The 16,050-nt window shown below is 43.5% G+C and overlaps 1 protein-coding gene across 2 annotated transcripts in view; it reads right to left on the bottom strand.

Moving 5' to 3' along the window:
* The window catches only part of TMEM132A (transmembrane protein 132A), a 617,882-nt gene that overhangs the window by 505,398 nt on the left and 96,434 nt on the right, over positions 1-16,050 (bottom strand). The window lies entirely within an intron of this gene.

The following is a 16,050-nucleotide window of genomic DNA, read 5'->3' as shown; positions in this document are numbered from 1 at the left end:
TTATTGTCCCTCCTGTCTTGGCAATCCTGGTCTTTGCATTGGTGAATGTTTTGAGCGCTACCATACACTAGCTGAGTTTTAGCGTAGGGTACAGCATTGCACAGACTAGGACACACTTTCACAGGGTCTCCCAAGATGCCATCGCATTTTGAGAGACCCAAACCTGGAACCGTTAGTTTTAAAAGTTAGTTATAAAACAAAATGAAAAAAAAAAGTAAAAAAAAAAAAAAATACACAAAAAAATATAAAATAAAAAAACCAAAAATAGTTGTCATTTTATTGTTCTCTCTCTCTCTATTCTCTATTGTTCTGCTCTTTTTTACTGTATTCTATTCTGCAATGTTGTATTGTTATGTTTTATCATGTTTGCTTTTCAGGTATGTAATTTTTTTTATAGTTTACGGTGTTTTAACCATTTTTTTGTTTTCAGGTACGCCATTCAGCTGCAGCGCGGATTTAGCCATCTTGACAGCAACAGCGTTTTCTCCCACGATACATAAAGCCGTGACTCCAGCGCTGTCAGAGGTGATTTCACCACCACAGTTACATACTTCAGCATATATGCCGAAGCGTGGGGGCAGCAGTGGGTGGAGGAGCGATTTGCTCCTGCCTTTTGCGGGAGGATGCCCCCATGCTTCGGCATATATATATTTTAGGCACAGGTTGCGTTAAATGTTTTATTTTTTACTATGTTTTTTTTGTATTTGCTTTGCAAGTATGGTAAGTCTTACTGTTATACTGTAATGTTATTTTGTTTTATTGTTAACCATCATTTGCTTAGCAGGTACGCCATTCAGTTGCAGCGCGGATTTATTTATCTTGACAGATACAGCGTTTGCTCCCACGATACATAAAGCCGTGACTCCAGCGCTGTCGGAGGTGATTTCACCATCACAGTTACATACTTCAGCATATATGCCGAAGCGTGGGGGCAGCAGTGGGCGGAGGAGCGATTTGCTCCTACCTTTTGCGGGAGGATGCCCCCATGCTTCGGCATATATAAACGGTGCATATATGCCCATCATTAGAAGTGGGTGGATGAAGGGAGGTATTCTAATGGTGGGCATACCCACCGATCAATCTCTTTTTTTCGTTCAGCCCACAGGCTGCATGAAAAAAAAGTTTACAATATATGCCCAACAAGGACCAGCAAGGTACTGGTATGTTGCTGGACTTTAAGTGGTTATACCAGAATGATGCCTGCAGGTTTAGGTATCATCTTGGTATCATTCTTTTCAGTCAGCGGTCGGCTTTCATGTAAAAGCAATCCTAGCAGCTAATTAGCCTTTAGACTGCTTTTACAAGCAGTAGGAGGGAATGTGCCCCCTCCTCTCACCATCTTCCATGTTTTTCTCTGGCTCTCCTGTCCCAACAGGGAACCTGAGAATGCAGCCGTTGATTCGGCCAGCTGACCATAGAGCTGATCAGAGACCAGAATGGCTCCAATGATCTCTATGGCCTAAGAAACCTGAAGCTAAGAGCATTTTATGACTTAGATTTCGCCGGATGTAAACAGCGCCATTGGAAATTGGGAAAGCATTTTATCACACCGATCTTGGTTGAGGGCAGAGGAGAGTTCTAGGGTCTGATAGACCCCAAGTTTTTCAAAAAAAAAAAAAAGGAGTACCTGTCACTACCTATTGCTACCATAGGGGATATTTACATTCCCTGAGATAACAATAAAAATGCTAAAAAAAAAAAAAAAAAAAAAATGAAAGGAACAGTTTAAAAATAAGATAAAAAAAGCAAAAAAAAATAAGAAAAAAAAAAAAGCACCCCGTCCCCCCCGCTCTCACGCAAAGGCGAACGCAAGCGTCGGTCTGGCGTCAAATGTAAACAGCAATTGCACCATGCATGTGAGGTATCACCGCGAAGGTCAGATCGAGGGGAGTAATTTTAGCAGTAGATCTCCTCTGTAAATCTAAAGTGGTAACCTGTAAAGGCTTTTAAAGGATTTTAAAAATGTATTTAGTTTGTCGCCACTGCACGTTTGTGCGCAATTTTAAAGCATGTCGTGTTTGGTATCCATGTACTCGGCCTAAGATCATCTTTTTTATTTCATCAAACATTTGGGAAATATAGTGTGTTTTAGTGCATTAAAATTTTAAAAAGTGTGTTTTTTCACAAAAAAATGCATTTGAAAAATCGCTGCGCAAATACTGTGTGAAAAAAAAAAAAATGAAACACCCACCATTTTAATCTGTAGGGCCTTTGCTTTAAAAAAAATATATAATGTTTGGGGGTTCAAAGTAATTTTCTTGCAAAAAAAATTATTTTTTCATGTAAACAAAAAGTGTCAGAAAGGGCTTTGTCTTCAAGTGGTTAGAAGAGTGGGTGATATATGACATAAGCTTCTAAATGTTGTGCATAAAATGTGCATAAAATGCCTGTACAGTTCAAACCCCCCCCCAAATGACCCCATTTTGGAAAGTAGACACCCCAAGCTATTTGCTGAGAGGCATGTCGAGTCCATGGAATATTTATTATGTGAAGTTGCGGGGAAAAAGACAAACATTTTTTTTTTTTTGCACAAAGTTGTCACTAAATGATATATTGCTCAAACATGCCATGGGAATATGTGAAATTACACCCCAAAATACATTCTGTTGCTTCTCCTGAGTTCGGGGATACCACATATGTGTGACTTTTTGGGAGCCTAGCTGCGTACGGGACCCCAAAAGCCAAGCACCGCCTTCAGGCTTTCTAAGGGTGTAAATTTTTTACTTCACTCTTCACTGCCTATCACAGTTTTGGAGGCCATGGAATGCCCAGATGGCACAAAACCCCCCCAAATGACCCCATTTTGGAAAGTAGACACCCCAAGCTATTTGCTGAGAGGGATGGCAAGTATTTTGTAGACCCCACTTTTTGTCACAAAGTTTTGAAAATTGAAAATTGAAAAAAGAAAAAAAAAAAAAAAAAACATTTTTCTTGTCTTTCTTCATTTTCGAAAACAAATAAGAGCTGCAAAATACTCACCATGCCTCTCAGAAAATAGGGGGGGTTTTGTGCCATCTTGGCATTTTATGGCCTACGAAACTGTGATAGGTAGTGAGGAGTGAATTCAAAAATGTACGCCCTTAAAAATCCTGAAGGCAGTGATTGGTTTTCGGGGCCCCGTATGCAGCTAGGCCCCCAATAAGTCCCACACATGTGGTATCCCCATACTCAGGAGAAGCAGCAGAATGTATTTTGGGGTGTAATTCCACATATGCCCATGGCATGTTTGAGCAATATATCATTTAGTGACAACTTTGCGCAAAAAAAAAAAAAAAAAAGTTTGTCATTTTTCCGCAGCTTATGTCAAAATATAAAATATTCCATGGACTCAACATGCCTCTTAGCAAATAGCTTGGGGTGTCTACTTTCCAAAATGGGGTCATTTGGGGGGGTTTTGTGCCATCTTGGCATTGTATGGCCTTCAAAACTGTGATAGGTAATGAGGAGTGAAATCAAAAATTTACACCTTTCGAAATCCTGAAGGCGATGCTTGGTTTTCGGGGCCCCGTATGTGGCTAGGCTCCCAAAAAGTCCCACACATGTGGTATCCCCATACTCAGGAGAAGCAGCTAAATGTATTTTGGGGCATATAACCGTGGCATATGTGAGCAATATATCATTTAGTGACAACTTTTTGTAAAAAAATGTTTATTTTTATTTTTTTATCATTATTCAATCACTTGGGACAAAAAAAATGTAATATTCAATGGGCTTAACATGCCTCTCAGCAATTTCCTTGGGGTGTCTACTTTCCAAAATGGGGTCATTTGGGGGGGGGGTTATACTGCCCTGCCATTTTAGCACCTCAAGAAATGAGATAGGCAGTCATAAACTAAAAGCTGTATAAATTCCAGAAAATGTACCCTAGTTTGTAAACGCTATAACCAATAAATATATGCGTATTGACATTTTTTTTTACCAAGGACATGTGGCCGAATACATTTTGGCCTAAACGTATGACTAAAATGGAGTTTCTTGGATTTTTTTTATAACAAAAAGTAGAAAATATTTTTTTTTCAAAATTTTCGGTCTTTTTCCGTTTATAGCGCAAAAAATAAAAACCACAGAGGTGATCAAATACCATCAAAAGAAAGCTCTATTTGTGGGAAGAAAAGGACGCAAATTTCGTTTGGGTACAGCATTGCATGACCGCGCAATTAGCAGTTAAAACGATGCAGTGCCAAATTGTGAAAAGTGCTTTGGTCAGGAAGGGGGTAAATCCTTCCGGGGCTGAAGTGGTTAATGAGGGGAAAAAAAATGAACTTAAATGATTTTAGCAAATGGCTGCAATATAACGAAAAATTTAAGGGGGTCTGAATACTTTCCGTCCCCACTGTAATATAAATATATAATATATATATATATATATATATATATATATATATATATATATGATGTCCAGCAGGATAATATGCCAGCGCGCGCACATCATGACAATCGGAGGTGCTGTGTGTCAGTCTGACACACTGCATCTCCGATCGTGGTATGAAGCCTCTGATGGAGGCTCTTTACCACGTGATCAGCTGTGACCAATCACAGCTGATCATCGCGTGAACCAAAAAGTCAGAGTACCGATCAGCTGCTCTCCCTGTCAGAGGGGGGTCTGTGCTGATAATGAGAACATTGATTATCAGCACAGCCCCATCAGATGTGCCACCACAGCTGCCAATAAGTGCTTATCAGCTGCCAGTCAGAAACGGCTGTCAGTGCCCAACAGTGCCAGTGTCCAGCAGTAACATCTGTCAGTACCTCATCAATGCTGCCCATCACAGCCACCTGTCAGTGCCCATCACAGCCACCTGTCAGTGCCACCTATCCATGCCCATCAGTGCTGCATATCAGTGCCGCCTATCAGTGCCCATTAATTCTACATATCAGTGCCTCCTCATCAGTGCCCGTCAGTGAAGGAGAAAACAAAATTTTATAACCGAAACAAAGAAAAACTTTTTTTTTCAAGAATTACGGTCTTTTTTTAGTTTGTTTAGCAAAAAATAAAAACCCCAGTGGTGATCAAATACTACCAAAAGAAAGCTCTATTTGTGGGAAGAAAAGGATAAAAATCTAGTTTGGGTCCAGTGTTGCATGACCACGCAATTGTCATTCAAAATGCAACAGCACTGAAAGCTGAAAATTGTCCTGGGCAGGAAGGGGCAAAAGTGCTCGGTATTGAAGTGGTTAAAGAATTTCTTGGGATTTTTTTTACTCTCCTCTGCTATGTGCTTTTCGTGTTCTTTCTTAGCCGCCCTGATTGCACCCTTACATTTTTTATTGCATACTTTGTAAAGTTGTAATGCTGATGATGACCCCTCAGCCTTGTATTTTTTGAAGGCCTTCTCCTATGCTTTTATATGCATTTTTACATTGAAGGTAAGCCACCCAGGGCTTTTATTAGCTCTTTTAAATGTATTTCCCATTGGGTTGCACTGGCTAATACCCTTATTTAATATGCTCTAAAAGTACACCAATTTTCCCTCCGTGTTCTTTGTTGCTGAGATTTTATCCCATTTAATATCTTCTAGCAAGGCGCATAGTTTAGGGAAGTTGGGCTCCTTTGAAATTCAGTGTCTTTGTATTCCCCTTTATGTTTCCGTTTTGTGTGATTTATACTTAAAAATAATTGACCTGTGATCGCTGTTTCCTAAATTGCCCCGTATTTCCACATCTGTGATCAGGTCTGTATTGCTGGTAATCAGTAGGTCTAGTAACGCTTTATTTCTTGTTGGTGCATTTACCATCTGACCCATGAAATTGTCATGCAAGACATTTAGGAAATGGCAAGCTTTAGATGAATGTGTGGTTCCTTCCGCCCAGTCTATGTCTGGATAATTAAAATCCCCCATTATAACGACACTTCCCATCCTTGCTCCATTCCAGACTGTGATAGGAGGTCCGCCTCCCGCTCCTCCCTCTGGTTAGGGGGGCCTATAGCAGTACTCCCAGTATTATTTTCCCCTTAGTTTCCTCCCTTTTGTAGCTCTACCCATAAAGGATTCCACCTCCTCTCTTGCTCCATTAGTGATGTCGTCCCTCACATTCACTTGTACATCATTTTTGATATATAGGCATACCCCTCCCCCCTTTTTACCCTCCCTATCCCTGCGATATAGGGAATACCCTTGAATGGTTGCCAGCCAATGAGAGCTGTTGAACCAAGTCTCTGAAATTCCCACAAAATCGAAATCTTCCTCATACAATAGCAGCTCTAGTTCTCCCATCTTGTCCGCCAGACTCCTGGCATTGGTGAACATGCCACGTAGTTTAGTCTGGACGCATACTATCGCCTTATTGGGTGTTCTGAGGTTGCAAATATGACTTGTTACTGTACTTACCTCAGGTTTAGGTGCTATAGTCAACCTACCACTAATGTCCCCCAATACTACCCTCTGGAATTTGTTCCGCGCTGACCATCTCGATCCTCTGGACCCCCCCCCCCCGTCTCCTAGTTTAAAAGCCCCTCTAACTTGTCGGCCATCTCTCCCAGCCGATCTGTACCTTCCCCATTTAGGTGCAGTCTATCCCTGCTAAAGAGCTGGTAACCGATGGAGAAGTCAGTCAGTTCTCCAGGAACCCAAACCCCTCCTTTCTACACCAGCTCCTCAATCACTTGTCTACTTCCCTAATCTCCCACTGCCTTTCTGGTGTGGCTCGAGGTATCGAGATAAAATCGTTTTTTAGGACACTCAATCTTCCTCTGACTTTGTCATTGGTGCCAACGTGCACCATGACAGCCGGGTCTTCCCCAGCCCATCCCAGTAATCTGTCCACCAGACCTGTGATGTGCCCAACACGAGCGCCCGGTAGACAACATACAGTTCAGCGCTTCAGGACTTTTGTGACAGATGGCCCTCTCTGTTCTTCTAATGCCGCGTACACACGACGGTTTCTCCGACGGTTTCTCCAAGGGTACTCCGACGGAATTCCATTCAAGCGGTCTTGCCTACGCACAATCAACCCAAAGTCCAACCAAAGTCCGACTGTCCAGAACGCGATGACGTACAACACTTACACGACGGGACTAGAAAAAGGAAGTTCAATAGCCAGTAGCCAATAGCTTCCGTCTTGTACTTGCTTCAGAGCATGCATCTTTTTTGGTCCGTCGGACCAGCATACAGACGATCGGTTTTCCGAATAGGAATTGGGGTCAGTCGGAAAGATTTAGAACATGTTCCATTTCTAGGTCCGTGATTTTTCGGAAAAAAAGTCCGATGAGGCCTACACACGATTGGTATATATGATGAAAAGCTTCCATCTGACTTTTTCCATGTCGGACATTCTGCTCGTGTGTACGCGGCATGAGAATTGAGTCGCTTACCACCAGAATCTGCCTTTCCTTTCCCGTGCCTTTACCCCCACCGTCACTGGAGTAGTTATTCCCCTGGCAGCTAGGGGCGTCACTCTACTCCAGCAATGCTGGTCCCTGACTGGTTTCACCAATGTCACGCAATGAGGTATACTTATTGGGATGTTCCAACCCAGGGTCGGCCTCCCTGACTCTTTCCCCTCTATCCTTCCTATCACCCATCTACTCTGCTCTGGTGCCTGCACCTCTTTGTCTCCACCCGCTCTGTGCTGGACCCTGCCGTGTACGATCCTAACTCTCCTTAAGTATGGAGAGTCTTCTCAGTAGCATGCTAAGAGGCTGAGCCAGATCCAGGTCCAGGCATCTGGGTGGATCCCAAATGTAAAATCAGAATCTTACCCACAACCTGGCCCAGCCAGGGTTGTCTTTAATATTGATTGGACCTTGGGCAAAAATTTTCTTGGGCCCTCCCCCCTATGCAGTTTCATTCTCCACCTGCTCTGAGACATACAATAAATAGCAGCTAGACTTAAAATCATTTACTGCATAAGATCAGGCAGCAATTAAAATTGGTTGCCAGCGGTTACAGCATATCATTCCTGCTTACTGACTGGTTGCTAGAGGTTACAGCACACATTACGGCTCACTAATTGCTACAGCTTACAGCAAATGATTTCTTCTTGTTAATTGGTTGCTAGAGATTACTGTACAGTAATACTGTTCACCAATTGGTTGCTAGAGGTTACAGCACATCATCTCCTCACTGCAGGGGAGCATGATAAACATATGAATGCCGCCTTTATTTACATATCAATGCCGCAGGCCACAGCTATTTACTTAGTAATGCCGCCACTATTTACATATGAATGCCGGTTATTTACATGTAAACACAGAGTCTGCAGGTGAGTCATCTGTACACAACAATAGGGCAGAGCTGGGCAGCATTAGTACCAGCGCTTCGCACTGAGATATCGGGACACAGCACAGGACTAAAACTTCAAGGCACAAGGGAATTTAAACTGGGATAGTTGGCAAGTATGAAGCAGCTGCTTTGGGGCCCACAATGACAGGGCCCTTTTGCCCTGCCTTAAAGACGGCCCTGCAGAGTGACATCAGCCGACAGTGGGTCACAGGAGTACAGAACGAGCTGCACTCCTGTGATCCATTGGAGAAACATAGCCAAAATAGCTTCTCCTATAACAAACATTATGGAAACGTATACCAAGCAACATATTCTAACTTTTGACAAGTATTTAGTCCAATACAGTTAAAAAATGCCAACAAAAAATGTTGTTAAGCAGCTATACAATTACAGTATATGCTTTCGACCCTTTGATTTAAAAAGTACAATTTGAAGCTCAGCTCTGCTGCTCCCTGGGACAATGATGCAGGCTAAAAGCTTGCCAAGTTTATACATGATTAAGGATAATTTGACAATCCCCCCCATAAGGCCGGCCTTTCACCCCATTCACGCCTAAGGGTAAAACAATTCTTAATGCCTAAGCAAAATTTTGCAACTTTGACATGTGTTAGCAAAATCGTACATACTGTATCATCACAACTACTTTGTACAGTACATCCGGGTGAATTACTTCACCTGGAAAAAATCCTTGTTTTTTTCAGGACAAATTGGGCTTTCATTTGATGGTAAATGGTTATGAATATTCCCTGATTTTTTTTTTTAATTAAAGAAAAACTGGACCAAACAGTAAAAAAAAATATATATATATATATATATATATATATATATATATATATTATACATTATACATACACACACATACAAATATATAAATAATTTTTATACTTTTTTTAGCTGTATATTTCTTGTTACTATCATAACCTATCCTGTAAGATGTAGAGAAGTGTTTGCAGAGGATATGTCCAGACTGTCTGGGGGAACGTGTTCACTTTGCAAAGACATTATTGGTTATGGGGGGGGGGATGTACGCTCATGTCTCTGTGTGTCTGATCAGCACATGGAGGGGCTATGGCATGTCCTTGCAGATAATCTCCCATCCACAGGAATGGTAGAATAATCCGGGTATGCATTGTTCTCTTTACAATGCAGAATAAGGATTTACGCCAGTGGTAAAAACGGTAGTGTTTGGTCAGGGCAGCGATCATGAGTTCTTAGGCCATCCATGTGGCTTTCTTTGTCTAGCTGAAGAGCACAGATTACAGGGACAGGGGGCGGAAATTCATAAACACTGTACTGCATAGACACGCCCAGACACTCCTAGACATTGTTCATTTGTTGAGATTTGTATAACTCCTCCTGTTTGAAGGAATGCCTGTGCTTAAGTGGCTGATTGTGAAGCAACCAAGCTCTATTGTTATCACTATTAGTACTATAAATAAACTTCGCTCCCATTGTCAGACAGGACTGTCTGTGGAGCTTTGCAATGTGATTACAGCGGCTATGTCTGTTTTACTTGGGAAGCATGGGAGACACAGAAGATGCATTATACCAAAGAGCTGAAAAGTGTGCTTATTAGCGCAGGCGACATCGATTATGCATAGCGTATAGAGATAGAGATCTCCACATCACCTACCACCAAAGAACAACCTAAATTAAATTTTCCTGCTCCTGACAATCGCAATGATACCACCAGTGTTAATTTTGTCAACAAAAACGTTTTAGTCAACCATTTCGTTAGCGGCATTTTTACAGTAACGAAACAAAAAGTACCACTGATGAAAACTGACAAAAATCAGATCAGTTTTCGTTATCAGACGACGAGACGAAAATGGCAGAGAGGGTCGTTTACCAACTTCCTTTTTTTCCAGAGCTCCGCCTACTTCCGCAATCCGCGCCCAGCAAGCACCGTGCCACCACAACGACTCCAAGAGCTCCAGATAGTGTGAGAGGAGGCGATAAGGACACTGTGCATTACAGGCCTGAGCCTCCCGTCCCGAGTCCCGACTCCTCCTGACGCCACGCCAGGCACCCGTCACCCAGAGGCAGAGCAGACTGTGTGAGCAGACAAGTGCAGTACAATAATTGTGGTATGTACAACAGGCCTCCCCCCTCCCCTCAGACAACCACCATCCGTCCAGAGCACACTGTGCAACAGTGCAAGTGCAACTGTGCAGGCCTCCTCTGACAGGAAGTGGCACTGGCATCCAGGCCTCTTTGCAAATGCACTGTCGATTATAGGCCATTCCTCAGACCACCATCCAGGTTCCAGCACCTTGTGTAGTACTCACAAGGTGCTGCCCATTGATTTCGATGGGCAGGGGCGCTTTAGGAGCGGTGTACAGAAAAAAAAATATCCAGAAAAATGCTTTTCAAAAAAGATATAAATTGATTTTCATTTTAACCACTTAAAGACCGCCCACCGCATATATACTGTGGCACGGCGGCTCTATTGCAAGAAGCAACGTACCTGTATGTTGTTTCATGCAATAGATATTGTGGGGCCCTGGAAGCGTGTGCCCGCTGCACAGATGGGGAGCCAATCAGCGGGTCCGGCAGACCCGATGTCCGCCGGCCACCCGCAATCGCTCCACAGAGGCAGAACAGGGATCTGCCTATGTAAACAAGGCAGATTGACTTCCCTGTCAGAATGGGAGAGATCTTCTATTCCTAGTAATCAATAACAGAGATCTCTGTGTTCTTCCTGTCAGTACTTCCCCCACACAGGTAAAAAAAACACTTGCAGGGAACACACTTAACCCTTTGAGCACCCCTGATGTTAACCCCTTCCCTGCCAGTGTCATTTATACAGTGATCAGTGCATTTTTTTTTAGCACTGATCACTGTATTGGAGTCACTGGTCCCCCAAAAAGTGTCACTTGGGGTCAGATTAGTCTGCTGCAATGTAGCAGTCCTGCTAAAAATCGCTGATTGCTGCCATTACCAGTAAAAACTATTTTTAAAAAGTCCATAAATCCATCCCATAGTTTGTAGACACTATAACTTTTGCGCAAACCAATCAATATACGCTTATTGGGACTTTTTTTTCAAAAAATATGTAGAAGAATACATATTGGCCTAAACTGATGAAGAAATTTTGTTTTTTAAAACATTTTTTGGGATATGTATCATAGCAGAAAGTAAAAAAAGTTTTGTTTTTTTTTCAAAATTTTCGGTCTTTTTTTGCTTACAGGACAAAAATTAAAAACCGCGGAGAGGCCCAACATTGAAGTAGCACCTTCAGGCATTCTAGGAGCATAAATTACACATCTCATTTCTCAACCACCTATTACACTTCTGAAGGCCCTGGAGCACCAGGACAATGGAAACGCCCACAAAATGACCCCATTTTGGAAAGTAAACACCCTAACGTATAATCTATGAGGCATAATGAGTCTTTTGAACGATTCATTTTTTTTCCAGAAGTTTTTGCAAAATGTGGAAATAAAATTAAACCGCTTTTGTTTTGTTTTTTTTTACACAAAGTTGTCCATTTATACCAAGTAGGGCTGTTAACTGATTAAAATTTTAGTGTTCGATTAATCGTTTTTTTTTTTTTTTTTAGACTAATTTTGACCAATTATAACGCACATACAGATCCAACTACTTTTAGCTGATTTAGCACCGTTGTTAAGGCGACAGCTGAAGCCAGACATAGCAAGGCATGGCTAGGACGTCACACATCATAAACTCAGCCTCACCGTGCCCATAATCTCAGCCTTACCGTGCCCATAATCGTAGCTTCACCGTGCCCATAATCGCAGACTTACCGTGCCCATAATGCAGTCTCACCATCCCCATAATCGCAGCCTCACCGTGCCCATAATCGCAGCCTCACCGTGCCCATAATCGCAGCCTCACTGTAGTCACTCCTCACTGGATTCCACAGTCTGCGGGCATCTCCCACTGTGTGTCTCGGAGCTGAGTGTGAAAACTTTGGCCGCGCTGTGAGAAAAGTCCCGCCCTCCTCCTAGATCAGCTTGTGTGATAGACAGAACACTGCGTCTATCTATCTGACATATAGTGGAGGAGGAGGGAGTGGAGCGCTGCGCTGCAGCCACAGCTTGGCCCAAAGCGGCCCCAGGGCAGGCAGCCTACCGATCAAAAAAATTTTGATCAAAAAAATTAACGATTAATCAAGGAATTAATTGTTAATTTCCACAGCCATATTTATAAGATATTTCTAACACAAAGCATGTATATAGCAAAAATGACACCCAAAAATACATTCCGCTACTCCTCCTGAGTATGGCAGAACCACGTGTGAGACTTTTACACAGCTTGGCCACATACAGAGACCCAACATCCAAGGAGCACCATCAGGTGTTCTAGGGACATAAATTACACATCTAATTTCCTGACAACCTATCACATTTATGAAGGCCCTTGATATTTCTAACAGATAGCTTGTACATACCAAGAATTACACCCCAAAATACATTCTGCTGAGCAAAGGGAAAACAAAAGATTACCTGTGGTTTTAGTAGTGCAGTTCTCCACAGGAGGAGAGTCCTGATCCAGGCAGCAGGCAGGGACATGGTCAGTGACAGTGAATGGAATTGTCTAGGCAGGAATGTTGTCCATAGTACAGGCAGGGATACTGTCCATATACAGTCCAGGGTCCGTGCAGGTAGAGATATTGCCAGCAGTGCCAAAATATTGGTCCTGGTAGTAAACGGGAACATGGTCCATAATACAAGTAGCAGGCCAGGAAAGAATGGGGGCAGGGGTAGAGGCTTCTCCCACCCAAATCTTTTTGAAGCCTCCGAGTCTCCAGACCCTAATCCGGGAATGAGAAAACTAAAGATTTAGTTTTCTTCATCCAGAAAAACAATTCTGGAGCCTCTCACATATGTGAGACCCCTGTGTTATGAAGCCCATTACTCCAGTAGCAGAGCAAAAAACATGGTCAAACAGTCCAGGGTCAGTTCCAGAGCAGGCAGAGGTAGGTACAGTTTATCTTTAGGCAGAAGCGTGGTTGTTTAGCAGGCCAGGGTCAGTTCCGGAGAAGGCAGCGGTATGTATAGTGGCATAAAGGGGTGTGACGGTAAATGACAATTATGTTTACCATACTTCCCTAATAATGTAGAGAACTATGGTAACGGTGGAAACATTCAGCAATACAAAGGCCTGGTTGGGAAGGACATTCGAGACAATAATACATGGTGTCTTTTCTAGCTCCTCCTCTGGAGCACACCCGGCATTTCTTCTGGCGTTTCCGGCCTGTTTCATGGTGGGGGAGTCTCTCAGGAAAGTGGCATTCGTGGAGTCTGCTCACTGAATCCGAGCGAATGCTTTCTGGTGGACCTTCAGGGTACAAAAGGGTGGAGATAATTTCTTCTTGGTACTGAAGATACGGGGCTCTCTGTAGGTTTACTGTAAATAACAAAACTATTGTAAATGGCCAAACTGAAAAGATACATGTAGACTTTTTTATACCAATAGCGGCTTTTTCTTGTGGGAAGGTAGGGTTTGATCATCTGATCATTGAAGTCGACTCCCCCCATGAACAAATTATAGTCATGGACACATGTTGGTTTCTGGATTGGGCCGTTTCTTCTGGGGATTTCCACGTAAGTGTCGTTGTGAGCATGTGAACTTTCATTTGTCCCTCCACATGAGAGCCAATATCTCTTCATTCCGCAAAGATGCCGTCTCCCCTTGTCGTAGTCTTTCAGTAATGAGCCTTTGCGGCAAGCCCTTCCTATTGGCTCACACTGTACCACATGCTGGAGTGTCCTTGCGGTAAAGATTGTGGAAGAGGGACAAGCTTGTATAGTAATTATCCACATAAAGATGGTGACTCCCCAAGGAGTGGATATACAAGCTCCCAAACCACTTTTCTGCTGGCTCCGATGTACTCTGGACATTCAGGGGGCTGCATTTGTGTGGCCTTCCCTTCGTACACCCGGAAGGCGTAGATGTACCCCGTGGCTCGGTCACATAGCTTGTAGAGCTTAACCCCATATCGGGCCCTTTTGCTGGGGATAAACTGCTTGAAGCCAAGCCTGCCAAGTGGATCAATGACTATTCCACAGAGATGTTTTGGGGGGATTTTTTGGGGGAATTTCTCAGAGAAAAAAAATTTAGAAGTGGCCGAATTTTAAATAATTTGTCATGTGATGAGTCATTTCAGGGAGGGCACTGGGTGTTGTCATTGTAATGGAGGAAACGTATTATCATGAGGTATCTTGATCTTCGCATAATGGATGAATAGATTGGCATGTGGTGGATGGGGTTGGTGGACCAATAGGAGTATAGTTCATTTTTTTTGTGAGTCCCATATTGAATGTTAGGCCTAAAAGTAATTTAAATTCCTCCACTGTCAATGCTCTCCACTCATAGGGACAGGCATAACTTGAACCAGGGTTGCTTGTTATGAATTGCTGTGCATAGAGGTTGCACTGGGCCATGATGGAGGATAATAGGTCTTGGGTAAAAAATTAAATTAAAAAAAATCAATAGGGGCAAAATTCTCTGTGTTCACCTGAACACCTGGCTGCGCGGTGAAAGGGGGGGGATGTTTGCTGCTCTTGAATTAGGGGGAAGCCACAGAGGTTTTTCAAGGGCAGAGGGAAGGCCGGCATGGGTCCTAACGCTTTGGGGCCGAGATGACACCCAGCTAGTTCTTGGCCTTTGCTGCAGTGGTACTTCATTTCTTCTGGATGGCACTGTGCTACTGGTGGATGGCACAGAGCTGCTAGTTGATGCCACTGCATTTCTGGTGGATGGCCCTGAGCTGCTGGTTGATGCCACAGCACTACTTGTGGTAGCCAGCTGCTCCATGCCATAACGACTTCATTTCATGGGCACACTTTGCTCTTGCTCTGATTTTGTATCAGACCCACTGCTTACAACGGGTACATATTCTGAACCAGAATCAGACACAGACAGAGAGCTCCCCGCTGCTCTCGGTCAAGCTAAGCTGTTGGTATGCATCCTCAGCGGGAAAAAAATCTTTTCGCCATACTGGTGATTGTGGGATGTGGTGACAAACTGCTATGGTAGGGACATTTGGACAGATATGGTTGCACTGATTGGTGCTGATGAGGCTGGTCTAATGAGGCTGCAGTGCTGGGTTCTAAAAAGGCTGCACTGCTGGGTTCTGATGAGGGTGCACTGATGGGTACTGATGAGAGTGCACTGCTGGGTACTGATGAGAGTGCACTGCTGGGTACTGATGAGAGTGCACTGCTGGGTACTGATAAGGTTGCACTGCTGGGTACTGATAAGGTTGCACTGATGTACACTAATGCACCACACTGAGGATGCACTGATTATCTGGCACTGATAAGGTAGCACTGATGGTGCTGATGAGGATCCACTGATATGGTGGCACTGATGTGCACTATTGGGTACTGTAGTGGCACAGATATGCGCTGTAGTGGCACAGATGAGCGCTGTAGTGACGCTGATGTGGTACTGATGGCACAAATGAGCACTGTATTGGCACGAATGTGGCACTGATGAGCACTGTAGTAGCACTGATGGAGAACTGATGTGGCACCGATTAGCACTGTAGTGGCACAGGTGGCACCAGGCACTGGTGTGGCACTGACGTGGCACAGATGGGCACCGATGTGGCACTGATGAGCACTATAGTGGCACTGATGGCACAGATGAGCACTGTAGTGGCACTGATGGGTACTGTAGTGGCACTGTAGGGCACAGATTAGCACTGTATGGCACTGCTGGGCACTGTTGTACTCTACAAATTAGTCACACTCACTGTTTGGCACTCAATCTCTCTTCTCTCCTCTCACGCTGTATCGATGTGAGGAGAGAAGAGAGCTGGACCTTTGCATGACCCCAGTTTGTTGACATTGTGATC

This window comes from Aquarana catesbeiana, linkage group LG08, assembly GCF_042186555.1.
Source record: "Aquarana catesbeiana isolate 2022-GZ linkage group LG08, ASM4218655v1, whole genome shotgun sequence".
Classification (NCBI taxonomy): Eukaryota; Metazoa; Chordata; class Amphibia; order Anura; family Ranidae; genus Aquarana; species Aquarana catesbeiana.
Note: the sequence above shows the minus strand (reverse complement) of the source record. Positions and strands in the feature narration are given on the sequence as shown.